The 19,710-nt window shown below is 42.0% G+C and overlaps 1 long non-coding RNA gene across 2 annotated transcripts in view; it reads right to left on the bottom strand.

The window, feature by feature from the left end:
• The window catches only part of LOC147582813 (uncharacterized), a 394,038-nt gene that overhangs the window by 49,281 nt on the left and 325,047 nt on the right, over nt 1–19,710 (bottom strand). Inside the window, exon 8 of one of the 2 annotated variants that reach the window (XR_015248788.1) lies at nt 17,694–17,772. The exons of the other annotated variant lie outside the window; for it this stretch is intronic. This is a non-coding gene — a long non-coding RNA (uncharacterized LOC147582813). Of the gene's footprint in view, nt 1–17,693; nt 17,773–19,710 lie in introns of those variants that run through there. 2 annotated transcript variants of the gene reach the window in all.

Below are 19,710 nucleotides of genomic sequence, written 5' to 3'. Positions count from 1 at the left end.
GACAGCAAGCCAAGTCTGAGAAACTGTCACAGCTAAGAGAAACCTAAGGAGACACGGCAATGAGGTGTACCATGGAATCCCAGCTAGGATTCTGGAGTAGAGAAGGACATTAGGTAAAACACGAAACAAAGCAAAAAAAAAAAAAAAAAACAAGGGAACCTGAATAAGCTGGATAAACTAACAAAACTACAGTATTGTAGTTAACAATACTGTATCAATAACGGTTCATTAATTGTGACAAATACACTAATGTAAGATGATAATAAGAAGAGAAACTGGTGTGGGGTCTATATGGGAACACTCTGTACTATCTTTACAATTTTTCCAGAAAAGTTAATTTTATTCTAAAATAAAAAAGTTTATTTATTATTTATTTATTTATTTATTTATTTATTTATTTATTTATTTTTTAATTTTTTAACGTTTATTTTTGAGACAGAGAGAGACAGAGCATGAACAGGGGAGGGTCAGAGAGAGGGAGACACAGAATCCGAAACAGGCTCCAGGCTCTGAGCTGTCAGCACAGAGCCCGACGCGGGGCTCGAACTCACGGACCGCGAGATCATGACCTGAGCCGAAGTCGGCCGCTTAACCGACTGAGCCACCCAGGCTCCCCAAAAGCTTATTTAAAAAAAAAAAAAAAACACAACATTCCCTTTACCCTAGAATCAGCAGCCAATATCTGATAAAAGCAAGTGTCTTATAGTACCAGGCACAACTGGACTTCTCATCATATCCTACCTCATTGCCCATTTTCTGGTTCTTTCTGCAGACTCCAGCTCCTGACCCTAGTTCTGTCTTTTGTTTATGGTTCAAGGAAGGAGGCCCCTAGGACACACACAAGATTCTACTTCATCTATATTTGGGGATGTCTGGTCTGATGTCTCCCCCCACCTCTCCATCAGAATTCTGTGCGGAAGAAGACACTTAAAATGATTATTAGCACAGTGAGGTAGAGCGTATCTGATTTATTAAGGCTCCAAGTCCAGTAATCCTTCCGAAATGCAGTTTTCCAGTCGAAGCTGTGTTGGGGAGCATGGACATTAGAGGGCCGACTCTCCCAACCCTCAAAAAAAATTGCTGAGGGAAAGGAAGAAAGGAGGGTGGGGGGGGGGGGGGAGGGGAGGGGGAGGGGAGTGGGGAAACCAGTTTCCCGTAAGGCAAGGCTGGTAGTTTCCATGATGGTGTTCTGTGCCCATTTATACTTTGTACATTCTCAACAAAACATAAAAGCCTAAACATGTTTCTTTAGGGCAGAACTTCTCAGATCTTTTGATATGCTGATACAAGGAATATCTAATATGGAGATATAGAAGGCAACAGTTCCTAAACTTATTTAATTATGGATTTTTTTGTTGGTGGAGGTGGGGCGACATACCTATTAGCATCACGAGGTTTAACAAAAAGAGAGTTTCAAAAGCACTGTCTTAGAGGCATAAATGACCCTGTGTCCCAGTTACAACATCATCACCAAATATTTGAATGTAAGTCACATGTAAGACCGTGGCACAGGCGTAAGCCTGCTTCTCAGGAGCTACAGAAGTGGATTCTCCCGCCTTGCTCCAATTCCTCCCACGAAGGGTAGATATTCTAAGGGTCAGGTCAGGCAAAGCCGGTGCACAAATTACTTAGTTGTCTTTACTTCATCACCGAAGTCGGCTGGAGATAGAAAAGGTGCAGTTAAATCCCCGAAAGCACCTTCCTGTCCATTGCTTCAGTTTTCCTAATGCTTCTTGGCCCTTTCCTGTCCAACGTGCAGCTGGCCTCCTCCAACGTGGCCTGGCTCCTCTACTCAGTTCTGTACCTCATTTGCAAGTGGATGTTCCAATATTTACGTCCAAAGCTTAGAGAGGGGACCCACGGCCCGTGAAAGCAGACATGGTTAAGTAGACTGCTGCGAAGCCTCGCCGCGACTGACACCTTTGCTCTCTCGGCTTAGTCAGGGACCAGCTGTACCTCTGATGCCCTTAAGGGCTGCGAACGTAAGACGGCAAATGTTCTGTGATACACCATCTTTCTGCTTGGCCTTCCTCCCCTCGCGCCACCCCCAACCATTTCCAAGGGCTTCTTTTTACTTACATTTACTAAGTTAACTCAATTTGTGCTTCCTAATGGACATTGGAAACTTTGTCTAACAAAGCGATTTCCCTCTTGATTGACAATGCATTCTCAATACTATCTAGGCACAAGAGAGAATAGAAATCCTTCTCTATATTAATAATATAGGGAAATCTAAGGCAGAATCTAGATGTAAACTAATAAATTACTATTTTATTGCATGCCCTTTAAACCCTTTAAAATAAATTGGATTGGAATCTCGTCTTTTAGGACAATAATTATTATTTTCCCCCATTGTGCAGAAGGAAGGGAGTCTACAAAAAGTCTATGAGATTTGCCAGTGCGATCCAGCTGTTTTAGACTTAGGTCATTGAACATCAAAAATGGCTGCCTCCCCAAAACAGTGACTTCAACAAATTGTGCTGGGAAAACTGGATGGCTACCTGTACGAAGATGAAATTGAAAGAAGATGAAACTAGACCACTTTCTTACACCATACACAAAAATAAACTCAAAATGGATCAGAGACCTAAATGTGAGACCTGAAATCATAACATTTCTAGAAGAAAACATAGACAGTAATATCTTTGACACCAGCTGTAGACACATCTTTCTAGATGTGTCTTCTTTAGCAAGGGATACAAAAGCAAATTTAAACTATTGGGACTACAACAAAATAAAAATCATTGCCCTGTGAAGGAAACCATCAACAAAACCAAAAAGACAACCTTCTGAATGAGAGAAGATACCTGCAAATCACATATCTGATAAAGCGTTAATATTCAAAATCTGGAAAGAACTTATACAACTCAACACCAAAAAACCAAATAATCCATTTGAAAAGGGGGCAGAAGACATGAATAGACACTTTTCCAAAGAAGACATCCAGATGGCCAACAGACACATGAAAGGATGCTCAACATCACTCATCATGGGGAAATGCAAATCAAAACAACGAGATACCACCTCACACCTGTCAGAATGGCTATTAGCAAAAAGACAAGAAAGGACAAGTGTTGGTAAGGACGTGGAGAAGAAGGAACCCCGTGTGCTACTGGTGGGAATGCAAGCTGGTGTAGCCACTGTGGGAAACATTATGGAGGTTCCTCAAAAAAATTCAAAATAGAACCATATGATCCAGTAATGTCACTACTGGATATTTACCCAAATAAAACAAACACACTAATTCAAAAAAATACATGCACTCCTATTTTTATTGCAGCCATATTTATAATAGCCAATATATGGAAGCAACCCAAGTGTCCATCAATAGACAAATGGAGGGGCGCCTGGGTGGCGCAGTCGGTTGGCGTCTGACTTCAGCCAGGTCACGATCTCGCGGTCCGTGAGTTCGAGCCCCGCGTCGGGCTCTGGGCTGATGGCTCGGAGCCTGGAGCCTGTTTCCGATTCTGTGTCTCCCTCTCTCTCTGCCCCTCCCCTGTTCATGCTCTGTCTCTCTCTGTCCCAAAAATAAATAAACGTTGAAAAAAAAAATAGACAAATGGATAAGGCAGATAGTGTGTGTGTGTGTGTGCGTGTGCGCGTGTATACTAACACGCGCGCACATACACAATGAAATATTACTCCGCCATGAAAGAGAATGAAATCTTGCCATTTGCAACAACATGGATGGATCTAGAGGCTTTGGTGCTAAGTGAAATCAGTCCATCAGAGAGAGACAAATTATTATTTGATGTCACTCATTTAATACTCATGTATTAACAGTGCACTTTTGATGAGCACTGAGTCACGTTTAGAACTGTTGAATCACTATATTGCACACCTGAAACTAACATACCAGTATATGTTCATTATACCTAAACTTTCAAATTAAAGAACAATTTTTTTTTAAATAGCTGCCTCCCTATAGGTGCTTTTGTATTGCCTCTCTGGGGGTTCTGGCAAACAGCATGCTTCATAGAACAGCCCCTTTCGAACTGGGTGGGGACAATTAATACATATTTTGTGGTTCTTTTTTAAAGGAATATATACTATTTTTTCCCCTTCCCTTCCCCCATGGGCATTGAGGAGGGCACCTGTTGGGGTGAGCACTGGGTGTTGTATGTAAGTGATGAATCATGGGAACCTACCCCCAAAACCAAGAGCACACGTTTATAGACACTGTATGCTAGCTAACTTGATGATCAATTGTATATAAAATAAATAAATAAGAAAATGCATTCAGCTTTAAATGAGAAACATAAATGAGGGAATGCATAAATATCTAAACACTGACAACACGATCACTTTATTACTCTCTGATTTCCAGTGTTCTCAAAGTATGTTGCTGCTGCTTGGGGCTGATTTCTAAGTGACATGCAGGTGACCAATGCAAAATTACAGCACTTCCCTGATTTACTAACGCACATTCAGAGGATTTCTGGCGTCGATTTTCTATGCCCATCAGATCTTCTGGACTACTATCCTCTGAGACTTTGGTTCATGGCCTGCTGCAGAAGGGCTCAAAAGACAGCACATTCTGGAGTTCTGATTTCACTCCAATGGGAAGGATGTGGTAATGAAATCTTTTTCTTTTTTAGTCTCTTCTATGCCCATCATGGGGCTCGAACTCACGACCCCGAGCTCAAGAGTCTCATGCTCTGCCGACTGAGCCAGCCAGGCTCTCCTGCAATCATTGCTGCTAAGATGTTTCAGGTGTATTAAATAAGCATATTGATGAACTCCCGTTTTGTCTGAACGGGGCTTGTCATGGTACACTAATTTCAGGGTCTGTGCATCAGGAAGAACCGAGCTTTCTCAGGATGATTTTAAGAATTAATTATTTAGGTTTTGTTTCTACTTCATAATCTCTACAGATTAGTGCATTAGTGCAGATTTGCAAATGTGTCTAATTATCGTTCTTGGTAACACCAAGCATCACATTCTTCAATGTGTTCATTCCAATCTGTGGGAAGGATTGCTGGGCTAGGGCCTCTGTAGGTAAGAAAAAACTTCGTAGGGCCAATTTACTAATAAAACTTGGCATGATGCTTGCTGCAAAGATGCTTCCTGTCAAGGGCTTAATCAGGGAGAATAATCTTGCTCACTGTTGCATCCGGGAAAGTCATTCCATGTGACTTCAGGGACTACTCTCTGGTTAATTCAAGCTAAGCTGAAAGAGAACCCTTCTAGAAAAGTACTCGAAGGGCTGGGGACTGCTTATTTAGGCTGCTTTTCACTAGTTCCACATCAGTGAAACTTCAAGGCAGAATTATACAAACTGTTCTAGATTGAAGTTTTAGGGGGAGCTGGCTGATCATCTTCAACCTCTCCACATCATCTACACATAGCCCTGACCAGTTCAAACTTCAACCTGAAGGCATAGAGCAGCTGCTGCTATATGGACGCTCAATACTTAATGTGTGGTACTCAGACCAGTAGCATTGGAATCACCTGAAAGCTTGTTAGAAAAACACAATCTCAAACCTCATCCCAGACATACGGAATCAGAATCTACATTTGAACAAGATCTCCATGTTACCATAAGCACGTTAAAACTTGAAAAGCACTAGTTTGGAGCATTTACCCCAAGAGATGTCCAAGAAGATTCACTGGGGAATATAAACAATGTAAGAATGTATTTATCTTTGTAAACTAGTATAACCTCTATTTTGTGAGTTTTAGTAATGTGTGTAATATTGTAGAGTAGAACATGAATTAGCCTCATAAATAACACATATTGGCTCCACATGCTCAAAATTTGCTATTATAATCAAAATGCTTACCTTGTACTAGTCTTCCCTGGAGCGTGGTCTGCAGACTACCTTCCTTCATGAGGATCGTCTGAAGGGTGCAAATCAACCATTTAGATCCCTGGGCTCCAGCTGGACTCACTGAAACTATCTCTGTGGGGTGGGCATCAAAAATCACATTCCAGGGGCCCCTGGGGGTTCAGTTGGTTAAGCATTCGACTTAACCCCACATTGTCCCACATTAGGGAGTGAAGAGCCTTCTTGGGATTCTGCCTCTTACTCTCTGCCCCTCCCCCACTCATGCTCACTCTCAAATTAAAAAAAAAAACTTTAAAAACAAAAACAAAAAATAAAGTTTGAAACAAAATCGCATTCCAAGCAATTTTCACTGACAATTCTACTTTGTACTAAAATCTGAGAACCATCATGATAGACCTCCGTTGGAGTGTGATGTTAGATGATGTTGATTTGCTCCCCAAACTTAATTACCACATCCATTGTTTTTTACTTCACCTGACACCCCACCACCAAGGTTTTAATTATCTTTTTATGACACTTATATCATTTGTATATCTTTATATTGTGTCATTAAGCCATTTAATAAAAAATACTGCTACTATGATCTTAGAATATGTTTTAGGCTCTTTAGATATATGTCATCAACAACAACAACAAAAACCCACAAGAATATCTCTACATACCTTCTTTCTCTAGAATTAGTTGATATCAGCGTTTGTGAACTTTCCTTCCATCCTCCAAGACTGACAGAGACGATAGCCAAGACCGATAGGAACTCAGAAACCAACAGTGGTCAGGAGGTTATTCACACAGGTATCATTTATTAACACTCTTCTCCACTGTAGTGAGGGACCACGTGTGGATTCTACAGGTGTCTTAAATTTGAAGTTAACTCTAACCCCATCCCTTATTTGCAGGGAGGCCCAAGAAATAATTTTAGCCAAAGTCACATACCCCTCAACACACTCCTGATTTTCTCATTTGTTTCCCACAAAATTTAAATTTTTTGAAATCTTTATTCATTTTGAGAGGGGGTGGGGTAGGGGCAGAGAGAGGGAGACACAGAATCTGAAGCAGGATCCAGACTCCAAGCTGTCAGCATACAGCCCAACACAAGGCTCGAACGCACGGACCATGAGATCATGACCCGAGCCGAAGTTGGACGCTTACCCACTGAGCCACCCAGGTGTACCTATTTCCCACCAAATTTAACAAGCATGCATACCGTAAGCCAACTCTTCGTGTGCTCCCACTGTGCACTGGACGCACACAGATAAGTAAGGTGCATTGAAGTGCGGTATGAAAGTCACATAACCAGTTAAATATATTACAATGTGTAAAATGAAAATAAAATGAATTTAAGGCAAAAACCTATGGGAATAGTCAATGAGAGAGGAATTCCTTCTTTCTCGGCAAGGTTGCGGGAGGGGGGGTGGGGAAGGAAGGCCACCCGGCACTTGCTAGGCTAAGCTTGAAGGATGAATGGAATTTCACTGGTAAAGAAAGGAGGAATGAAACAGAAAGGAAATTCATTATTTCTAGCCTCAACTCCTGCTGCTTCTCATATCTGTTTTACATAGTTTTCATACCATGCAGTATGGGTGGGCTCATTCTATTGCCGTCATCATTAACATCTCCCTCAACAATATTGTCCGTTTCTTACTATGTACCTTGCACACATCCTCCTATATGTATTTTCTAGTTTGATCCTCAAAACCACCCTTGGATTATGTTCTATCATCACCCCTATTTTACAGATGGGGAAAGAGAGGAACAGAAGGGTAGGTAACTTGCCCAAGGTCACACAGCCCGTAAGACACATGATGGGATTCAGACCTATGTATGTGGACTCGTGATGTCTCTCAAAATGACTTGTTCTTCCTGAATCACTGGCCCCGTTAACGAGACACACATCTATTGGCAGAGCCAAGGGCCATGGTTGTGACACCAGTCCCTGAACGAACTCTTCGGGTGAAGTTAATTCCATGAACAGCTGCCCCTCGTTGACCAGGTTGAAGCGCTCTTCAGAAAGGCGGCTTGTGCTGTATCATTTTTGTTCCTGAACAAGGTGATTTGTTGCAATGCTGCCAATTGCCTAGCAATCAACCGCCAGCTCTGGAAATAAACCCTGCTATTGTTTGGAGAGCAGTAAAAGGGGAGCCCTTGATGGCTGAGAGTTGACAGGGAAACGTGCATCCACCACCGTCTAAATCCAACCTATGTGAAGTTAATCGTCCTTGTGGTGCCTGGATGTTGACCCATCTGGGCTGCGAATTTGGTCCCTGTCCAATGCACTCCTCGGATTATGGATCTGTGTCTCCAGGACTGTGAATATGGTCCTTTTCCCCAGCACTAAATTTCTCCTAAAATTTATTTTCCAAAACATTATTTTTAATGTTAAACAACCCCAAAATGCATTTTTCATGTTTATTGCCAGTGCATAAAATTACAATGCTGTGAACATTTTTAGCAGCATACCAATATCATGATCCATAATTTAAAAGGTGACTTTAGTACGGCAATAAATTTCACGAGACACGGAACCCTCTGCCGAAAGTATACAAATTAGGGGCCAGCCATTCAGCCAGCATTTAGGGGGATGTGGTTAATTGCTATGTTTCCGCCATTAGAGAAAACTGTGGGAGCGACCATTGCTTGCTCCATGGTAGACCTACAGGAATCATGAGGCACGGGCTCTGCAAACCCTCCTTTAGGAAGATGGCGGTGACGTTCAGTACATGCAGCAAGAGTGCGGAAATCAGGGTAAGAGACATATGCCTTCACAGATTTCCCCCATTAAAAAAAAAATCAGCAAACGTACACAGACACACACCCAGACTCTGTTGCATTTACCAGAAGGTGAATGCTGTGTGTCGGAAATGGGGCTATTAGCTCTCGCTGGCTGAGTTTCACAGTTTGAAATTAATTTTTTTTCTGTATTTTCGCCCTCCTGAGGTCCTGACCAATTGCCACTTTGTCGGTGAGCTTTTTTAATTTTCAAGGAAGGTAGGTGGTGTGTGAAACAAATCAATTGCTCCTTCAGAAACCACATCTGTATGGCTTCCTCACTTGAGCTTCTGCCAAGCTGGAGGCAACTCAGATTTTTTTTTTCTCCGAGAGGTACGAGGCCCAATTAGGAAGCCAAGTGAATATGGAAACTGTTTCATCAGGCAAAGAAAGTGCACAAAGATCACTTTCTTAGCAGAGGGTGGCCACTGATGGAGGCTGGGGTAAGATTCTGGAGGATGAGCCGCGTGCCTTGCAAATGGACACCGAGGTCCCTCGTTCCCTCTGCGTGATCACACGAAGGGGCTCGGTGATGGCAGAAAGGTAATTATCAAGTGCAAGGCTCTAATGAAGCCAAGGAAATTAGCACAACCTTACAAGTTGCAGGGCCCAAGCCATGTGATATGCCCACGCAGCCGCGCACACACATGCCTGCCCCAGATTACGTGTTTAAGAAGACTCCCCACATTGGCATCATTACTCTATTTAGGCTAATGACGCCTGAGATAATCAGAGCTATCACTGCTCTGAAAATGATAAGTACCATATAGAAAGGCCCCCCGGGGAAATTTGGCCTGTTAAGGCTTTTCAGGTCTGATGGATTTTTTTAGTCTATCTGCCAGACTGCTTTGAAAGCTAAATAGATGCCCATCAACAGGCTGTCAATGGTCAACAACTTCACATATTTTGCTTGTGTTGACATTTTTGTTTCAATGTAATGGGTTGTTTGCCAGATGGCTGCTGTCCTCATTAGGGTCTCTTAGCACATCAAGTGAGTATTCTTTGGGCTGATTTATGTACAAAATTGGGTGGCCCTTTGTTTCTATTTTCTTTTAAAAGATCTGAATTAATTCATGGGTGTTTTAAGGGATATCTGTCCATGGCTATCAGGAATGTGTATGAATAAGCATACATGATGGGCATTGGCAATATCTTCTCGTCTACTTAGCTGAGAGTAGAAACTGCTGCATCATTTCTCATAAAAATATAAATTCAGGAAAGTTGAACAGTAGTTAGGACATTATGTAGCTGATGGCAATTGAAAGTTCAAACTGCTTAGAAATACTGCATCAAATACTTTTCAGCATCATGGCTTCTGAGGGCTGTAACATTTCTCTTTAGAGTGTCACATTTGGCACTCAAACGAAAGATATTTTGCAAAGATTTAACCACTTCCTGTGGATGAGAGGCAACCAAAAATGCTTTTTCTCCATGGGACCCTCCAAAATGGGCCCCTCCTCTGCTCTCCCTCACAGCAAAACTTCTCAGTAGCGTTCTATGAGGGCTCCCTCCTTCCTTACCTCCTGTGCAGGCTGTTAGGCTCTTGTAAGCCCTCTCCCCACCTACCCTTCTGTGTTCTCAACTCAACTTTCCACAGAGGCTCCCATTCCTATCACCTGATTAAAGCTGGTTTTCTTTGCTAATTCCCACCATGTTTCAGATCTATTACTCAAATCTCATGTTACTTAACACATCAGTAGCATTGCATATGTTGATGCTCACCCCATCCACCCTCCTAAATCTCTCTTCCTATGGTTCGTGTGGCAGCCTCTGGGCATCTCCATTGTCTCCTGTCTTACTTTTTCAGTCTTTTTTTTTTTTTGCCAGTGTTCCATTATCTACTGACTTTACTATGCTGACTTGTTCCATGGTATGGTTCTCAACTTGTCTACTCTTCCTTAGCTGTACTGTTTCCTTAGGCAGCTTCATCTTGTGTTATGGTTTTAAATATCATCTGTGGTCTATGACTTCAAATTGTATCCCAAGTTTTTATTTTTTTTTTCACTGAGTTCCATTCATATGTCCAGCTACATATTTGAGTTTTCTATCTGGATGATATGCATCTCAATCTTAACATGTCTTCATAAAGACTTTCTAAGTGTTCAGCAAAAATGTTTCTCCTACAGGCTCCCATGTCTTGGTAAATGGCAGCATCATCTAACCAGTTTCCCAAGCTGAAGGACTGTGGGCCATCCCTGAATCGTCTCTTGGCCTCATTCCCCACAAGCCACCCATCTGCAAATCTTGTGCCGACAAAATATCCCTCATCTGTTTACTCCTCTCCATGTGTACTACCACCAGCCAAAATTTCACCGTGGGCTTTTGCCACTGGCCTCCTAACTTATTTCTGTCCTTTTACGCTTGTCCCTCCACAACTCACTCTTCGTAGCATCAAAAGTTATGTTCAAAAAAAAAAAAAATTCAAAATGTGAGAGAGGAAGCCATCAAAACCCTAAAGGAGAACGCAGACAGCAAGCTCTTTGTCCTCGGCCAGAGCAACTTCTTATTAGACACATCTTCAGAGGCAAGGGAAACAAAAGCAAAAATGAACTGTTGGGACCTTATCAAGACAAAAAGCTTCTGCACAGTGAAGGAAACAATCAACAAAACTAAAAGGCAGCCTATGGAATGGGAGAAGATATTTGTAAATGACATCTCTGATAAAGGGTTAGTATCCAAAATCTGTAAAGAACTTACCAAACTCAACACCCAAAAAAACAAAAAATCCAGTGAAGAAATGGGCAGAAGACATGAATAGACACTTGTCCAAAGAAGACACCCAGATGGCCCACAGACACATGGAAAGATGCTCAATATCACTCATCACAGGGAAAGACAAATCAAAACCACCATGAGATACCACCTCACACCTGTCAGAGTAACTAAAATTAACTCAGGAAACAATAGGTAGTGGTAAGGATGTGGAGAAAGAGGAACCCTCTTACACTGTTGGTGGGAATGCAAAATGGTGCAGCCACTCTGGAGAACAATATAGAAGTTCCTCAAAAAGTTAACAATAGAACTACCATATGACCCAGCAATTGCACTATCAGGTATTTTCCCAAAGGATACAAAAATGCTGGCTTGAAGGGGCACATGCACCCTGATGTTTATAGCAGTGTTATCAACAATAGTCAAATTATGGAAAGAGCCCAAAGGTCCATTGACTGATGGATGGATACAGAAGATGTGGTGCATATGTATACAATGGAATAGTAGCCATCATGAAGAATTACATTTTGCCATTTGCAACAAAGTAGATGGAACTAGAGTGTATTATGCTAAGCAAAACAAGTCAGCCAAAGAAAGACAAATACCATATGATTTCACTTATATGTGGAACTTAAGAAATAAACCAGATGAACATAGGGGAAGGGAAAAAAAGAGGGAAGCAAACCATTAGAGACTCTTAACAATAGAGAACAAACCGACGGTTGATGGAGGGACGTGGGTGAGGGATGGGCTAGGTGAGTGATGGATACTAAGGAGAGCGCTTGTGATGAGCACTGGGTATTGTGGGTAAGTGATGCATCACTGGGTTCTACTCCTGAAACCAATATTACACTATATGTTAACTAACTAGAATTGAAATACAAATTTAGAAAAAGAAACAATAGAAAGGAAGATTCTGACTGGTGAATGCTTAGAAAAAGGCAACATAACTGCTTCCAAGGGAGGACAGTGAGGAATGACAGAAAAAAAAAAAAAATAGCAGACCATGTTAATTTCCCATCAAGCCCTATCAATGGCTTCACAACACACAAAGGACAAAACCTCAATTCCTTACCATGTCGCCTTGCAGGACTGGGCCATGCTTACCCCTCCATTTCCACTTCCTATTATTTCCCTTCCCCCACAATGTTCTAGAGATGTCCTAGAGATATTCTAGAACCTGCCCAGATTGTTGCTCGTAAGGGCTCCTGCATTTGCTTCCTTTTTTTTTTTTTTTTTTTTTTTCTTAGCCTGGAATGTTCTGTAAGCAGTCTTTATATATCCTGCTCCTTCTTGTACCTCAAGCTTTACCTCAGAGATTCCTGACTACCCTGTCCAGAGTACCCCAGCCCTAGTCACTATCATGTTACCCTGTTTTGATTTCTTCCATCACTTACCACTGTCTGCAATTGTCCTGTTCATGTATTGCCTTTCTGGTTTACAGTCTTGTCTCTTGGAGCTAAAACGGAAGTTCCACGGACACTGTCTTGCTCACTTCTGTATCTCTGACATGTGGACCGGCAACTAGAAGGCTTAAGTGCTTAACAAATACTTATTTGCTAAAGAAATGGGTATACATGTGCAATTTACTACAGACTTACATACATTCTTTGCCAGTTAAAAGAGTTTCGGGTCTTCCTCAACCAAATTAAAAGCTCTTTGAAGGTAAGGACTCAGATAATTCCTCACTAGGATCATTAAAGTACTAATAAATCCTCATTAATAAAATGATATAGAAATAATACCACCTTTTAAGATATTCTTCCCAAAAGACAGTTATATTTCCTAGCTCTCTTCAGTTATACTCAACAAGAGGCACACTGAAAATAAAAATAAAACTGTGTTTATGGGAGAGCTGATATATATTCAAATACATTGAAAATTTAACAGGGGGATTTGTAGCAAAAGAGAAGAAAACAAAGGAATCTGGGGGAAACCAAACAAATCATCCACCAAACGTAGAAAATGCAATTCTGAAGATCATTGTAAACCAACCCATGAAGTCAGGATTGTTAATTACTTTATTTACTCATTCGGAAAATATACAGAGATGTCAAACCACATGATGGGCTTTATCTGGAGGATAGTGACCTCTTGATGCTATTTATGACCTTGGAGGATGACTGACTAATGAAGGAGACAGACGAGTGTTCAGGTAATTATGATCTGGGATGAACAGTAGTAGGATGGATAACCACAGGGATTGGAGAGCCCCAGAAGGCTTCATCCAGACTTGAGGGTCTAAGAGAGCACCCCAGAAGAAGTGGTTCACCCCATAGTGTTAATGCTGTGCTCACCACATTAATGCACTGAAGAATCACCTAGTCAGCTTATTAAGATGCAGATTTGTAACCCCTCCCCAAGATCTTGATGCAAGTGGTCTATACATCACACTTTAAGGATCTATTCTTAATGAGTAGGATGAAGTTCTTTGACATTAAACACTTTTGGTTTTGAGTCTCATCTCTGCTTGCATACTCTGGATGTATGGTAAAATTTCATTCCCTCTTTTACCTCAACTCCCTGACCTATATAGGAACACTCAGCCAACATTAGCAAGTATCACCATCATCAACGTTATCATTAACCTAACAAAGAAAAGGGGAATGTTACAAGCAGAAGAAACAAAATGTAGAAAAGCCAAAGGCGTGTGATAAAACTTACTGTAACTATGGCTGTAATGACCTACATGAGAGACCAAGAATCCCCGCCATTATATACAGTGTGATGTAGTCTAAGCCAATGGCGGAAATCTGGACCACTGCCTCTTTTTGTAAATAAAGTTTTATTGGCACACAGCCTTGCCCATTCATTTATGTATTGCCTATAACGGCTTTGGCACGACAATGGCAGTTGTCGTACAACAGAGATGAGAAGTTGTGACAGAGACCATATGGCTTGCAAAGCCTGAAATATTTACTATCTGGTCCTTTATAGAAAAAATATGTTGAAGCCTGCTCTAGAGGCAGTATGACATGATGCTTACGGGCATGGGCTCTGGAGCCAGACTTCTTGAGTTTGAATCCCAGCTTTGACACTTACTAACTGTGGGACCCTGGGTAAGTGACTTAACTTCTTTGTGTCACAATTTCTTTTTCTAAAAACTAGGAATAATAAAGATACCTTCCTTGTGGTGGTGTTGTGAGGTTTCTAATTAGTTAACACAGCCAAAGTCCTTAGATGAGAGCCTGGCATAAAATAAGCACTCTATAAATATTAGACAGTATTATTAGTAGTAAAGAGTAGGTCTTTATTGACTGACTTAAAACTGGCTAGAATAGGGTATCTCTAGATATTCTGAGCCAAGAAGATGAAGGTAGGACAGACTGACTAATAGACAAAGTGAAGAACTTAGTAACCTAAACAGCTCTGATTGTGCCCTTCTGAGTATTATTTCATATATATATGCATGGAAAGTCAACTAGACCCTCCACAAAGGTCTGGCAACAGATAAGCAGTCTACCCCAAACATGATCTGATTCCATGTATGTGAAGATACCCTTTTATTTATTTATTTTTTTTCACACATAGAATTTTATTCCGTTGGCCTGGCTACCTCCCTGTCTGTTGCCTCAGCTGTGGTGGCATTCTCTTAATAAGTCCTGTGCAAACTCATTTTTCTTCTCTTGATTCCTTTTATCAGTCCTTTCGCATCTTACAAGTCTGTGTCCTATCTTAACATGGCTCTTTTGGAAGGTGGCGTAAACAGATCTGCTGTATAAGAGATGAACGCAAGCACAGTGCTGAAGTCAGACAGAAAGACCTGGGTTTGAATTCCTTCTCTGCCCCTTTCCTGCAGGCTAACTCTTCTCAGCCCCCGTTTAACCACCTGCAAAATGGGGAGTGGAATGATCCCTGCTTCATAGCGCAACACGGGAAGTCAGTCAGATAACGTATGCGCTACACTTGTCCACATGTAAAGAGTTCTCAATAGGTGAGAACTCCAGTGTTGTTTCGCTTTGTTTTGTTTAGGAAAATGCAATACTTTGAAAAATTGTGGTTGGTGCTTTTGAGTAACACTGCAATGAAATGTCTCATTCTGAGTATTCGGCAAGTGAATAGATTCTGCCCTCTTAGGAACACCATATTTTTTCTTCAGGAACATTTAGGTACTTTCTGACTGTTATTAAATTAAAATGTTTATCCCTCAGGAGAGAAAACAATCAACTCCCACACCAATTCTATTTATGAAACGAAATGCTTTGTTTTTTTTTTTTCTACTCAAATCGTACAGTCTCTTTGAAACGGCAAGGTGTTTAGAATAATCTTCACACACACAATGTGTGTGTGTGCGCGCGTGTGTGTGTGTGTGTGTGTGTGTGTGTGTGTGTGTGTGTGTGTGTGTTTATGTGTTTGTTTCAGGGCTAAGTTGATATTTGGGGCTTGTCTTGAGTGCCATTTTTTATCTGTTCTAGGATAGAAGCCAAGACCATGGTGGCGGGGGTGGGGAGTTCTTGGCAGCAGGAGAGCTTCTGAGCCTTTATGGTGTGGGTGCTACAGAGCTATATGGAAGGTGGAAAGCTCAACAAGAGGCAAATAAGACTCAAATTTTCAGACATTTGTTATCTTTCTTGTGGAAAATCAGACATAACCAGACACCAATATTCTAAAATTCAGCTGAACGCACACATCCTTATGAGGTTATGTTCACATCTGTGTGCAAGCCCATTCCTATTCCATATGTTAAGCTGTCCGTCAGTATAAGGTCAATCCTGGGGAGAACCAAGTATCTTTCTTTACTTCTGTTGATGGAACCCACACTTTATAGTCCAGGTGAATGGAAAGACCATTTATTTGAAATCATGAACCATGAACTCGATCCTATTTCTCCTTCAAGACTGACATCAGAGGTGACTTTCTCTGGAAATGTTCTCACGCCCAATCTCACATATAACCTTCATCAGGGTTAGGTCACTTTGCAATTCAATTGCATGTTGTGATGGACCTATTGCATTCAAGCTTTTACTGTTTTGCTATTGTCTTTGGCAGAAGAGACTCTGTGAATCCCCACTGCCCAGCCAGTGCTCAGGAAAAGCTTGGTGGGTGACTGTGGTATGAGCATCAGAGGAAGAAGGAAAGAGAATGTCAAGCAGAGTTTGAGGCATGATTCCTACTAGCATTTTCTGGATAGGGTGACTAACTCATCTCAGTTTGCCAGGGAATTCCTGTTTTAGCAGTGAAAATCCTTAGGCAAACTGGGATTATTAGTCACCCTACTTCTCGATGAGGAATCTTGCATAAGCTGTCAGATCACTCCAGATAACACTTTCTTCTCTTTTATCATCAGAACCATCATCTTCAGAGCTGTCATTTAGTGCTGCCCAAACAAATGGAGTAGCTGTCTATTGACTGTGTCTGGCCAGTCTTCCATTTTTCCCTTCTGGTAACAGCACCCAGATCTCCTTTAGGGGGCCATTCCTTCTCCAAGCTTAGTCTGAATGGTTGCCTCCACCCTTGACTCTAAGCTTGGACACATAACCCAATGACCAGTTGGAGCCATCTATCCCCTTGGCTGCCACGATTAATTAGTTTGTAGATGATCATGTGACCCAAGTTAGGTCAAGGAGACACAATTCTCAGACTTTTGCTAGAAATTCAAAGGGAGATGTGTTCTCGCTTCATCAGGGCTTTCAGCCTGATAGGCTAGAGGTCTGATGTCATAGGGGACAGCCATGTCAGGGAATGGTCTCCTTGAGTGTGAAACCAACCCAGAGAGAAGCAAATCTGAGAGATGGAGAGACACACATCCTGCCGATATCTTTGAGCCATTGGACCAAGCCCTGGCAGATTAGCCCTGGAGATCTTAGTAATAAACATAGACTCTTGTGTTTCAGTTCATCTGATGTGAAACCAAACTTGGGACCAAGGAGTCCCAACACAGCAAATTCACATCAGTACAAGATATTCAAAATCAGATTTTATATATTTCACTTCCTAGTTTCTGAATCTGCTTTAAATTTCTAATATTAAAAAAATCTTTTCTACCCATGATAATACAGTTTTGCATTTTATACTTAGGAGCCAAATGTAGTATGTTCAACAGGGGATGGTAAAGAGTAGTGTCTGCCCCCATCCCCTTCCCACTGAACCCTTAGGGCAACTAGACACAATGCCACAGGCTTTCTATGTATCACTTCGTGTAGGGGCGCCTGGGTGGCGCAGTCGGTTAAGCGTCCGACTTCAGCCAGGTCACGATCTCGCTGTCCGTTGAGTTCGAGCCCCGCGTCAGGCTCTGGGCTGATGGCTCGGAGCCTGGAGACTGTTTCCGATTCTGTGTCTCCCTCTCTCTCTGCCCCTCCCCCGTTCATGCTCTGTCTCTCTCTGTCCCAAAAATAAATAAACGTTGAAAAAAAAATTTTTTTTTAAATAAAAAAATAAAAAAAAAAGAAGTCAAACAACAGCTCCAGCAGGAGGTATTCTTATTGTCCCCATTTAACAGATGAAAACCAGAAGCTCACTAAGGTGAAGTAACTGAATCACCACTACATAGCCAGCAGTCCCAGAACTATAAAGGGAGAGGAAGCATAAAATAATAAACATGTGTTCTTTTATTTATATATTAAACAAATGTTAGTGTCTGCTCTGTGTCAGAAACAGTTATAATGTGCTGAAAATACTGAGGTGAACAAGATAGTCATGGGGATTTGCGTTCTAATGGGGGGACATAATGCACAAGAAGCCACGGGAATATAATATCTGGCCGTTATAAGAGCCAGGAGGAAAATGAAGGGGATTGTGAGTGTCTGTAGAGGGGCGACCACTTCCAGCAGTTTGTCAGGATAGCCTCTCTTAGAAGGTGATGTGTGTATGGAGACCTGAGTGCTGTGGGAGGACTGAAGCGGGGAGGACTGGGGCGGGGAGGACTGGGGCGGGGAGGACTGAAGCAAGGACGGAGGGGAAGGGTTGTGGAGTGCTCCTGGCAGGGGGGGCATGCTACCTACCTGCAGGGCAGTCTCATGGGGCAAAAGAAAGCCTTTACAGGAAAGCCCTTGGTAAATTACAAATGTTATACAGTTGCTCACTTTTTTTTTAACGTTTATTTATGTTCAAAAGAGAGAGAAAGAGAGGGCACGGGGTGGGGAGGGGCAGAGGGAGATGGAGAGAGAGAATCCCAAGCAGGCTCAGCACTGCCAGGGCAGAGTCCCATGTGAGGCTCAATCACAAACCTTGGGATCATGATGTGAGCCAAAATCAAGAGTCAGATGCCTAATGGACTGAACCACCCAGGTTCCCCATACCATTGCTCATTTTTGATCTTCATTTTGAGTCAAACATCAGTGACCCCCCTGCCCCCATTCCTAAAACTCTACATAGGGCTGAGGCTCCGGAAATAAGGCTTGGCTTGTTTTGAGGTCTTCAAACACCATTTCCTTTTGTTGCATTTGACTTCTGTAAGCCAGTTTCCTCATGGGTAAAGAATGAACATAAAGCACTTTGCATGGTGCCTGCATACAACAAGCACTCCATAAATAATTCTTTGCCATTGTATTTAATTTGGGGAATACATGAAAAGGATTCCTGTGGGGAAATGTTCTTTTCTCTTTAACATTTGTCTGTCTCGATAGGTATATCCGTTAGGATTCTTGTTAAGATTCTTTGGCTGATAACAACAGAAATCCACTTGGCTATGTTAAGCCAGAGAGAGAGAAAGAGAGCAAATTTAATGGAAGAGCTTAGATAATGGGCCACAAAATCAAAAGGCAAGCTGGAGAACCAGGTCTCAGAAAGTATAGGAAAGGGGACTGCTCCATACACCTGCAGAGAAGAGACTGATGCCCTGTAGGGCAGTGCCAGTTAAACCAATATTGGAGTCATTTTTTTTCCAGATTCAAATCACAAGGGAATGAAACCATTTGGTTTAGCTTGGGTCACATGCCTATCTGCTGGCCGAGGCATGCTAGAGAAGTTTGGTTGGCTATCCCTCTAGTTCTGTAATCAAAGGCAAAGGGATGGCATCCCAAATACAGAACAGCAGTAGTTATGATTCTGGGCAGGCAGAAAGCATTAATGGCCACTACAATGGGCAGATGCAAACATCGATGGCCAAGGAAGGAAACCGTTTTAAATTGTAAATAATGTACAAGGGCAGAAAATGAAAAAAATATATACTCTAAATTGGTTTTTAGTATCCTTTGCAGAGGAAGTCCTGTATTATCATGAGGGGCATGAGATCTGGTTTCCAACCATTGGGGTTTGAACCCCAACTCCTCTGCTTGCCAGCTCTGTGAATTTGGGTAAGTGACCTCTCCATATCAGTTCCCAAGGCCTCATCTAATCATCGTACTTGCTTTATAACATTGTTATTAGAATTAAACGAGCTCTTTGGGGCACCTCGGTGCCTCAGTAGGTTAAGTGTCCAGCTTCGGCTCAGATCATGATCTCGTGGTTCACGGGTTCAGGCCCCACGTCGGGCTGTGTGCGAACAGCTCAGGGCCCGGAGCCT

This window comes from Puma concolor, chromosome A3 (genome assembly GCF_028749965.1).
Source record: "Puma concolor isolate L17-30 chromosome A3, mPumCon1.1.hap2, whole genome shotgun sequence".
Lineage (NCBI taxonomy): Eukaryota > Metazoa > Chordata > Mammalia > Carnivora > Felidae > Puma > Puma concolor.
The sequence above is the reverse complement of the archived record's forward strand: the minus strand, read 5'-3'. Positions and strand labels throughout refer to the sequence as shown.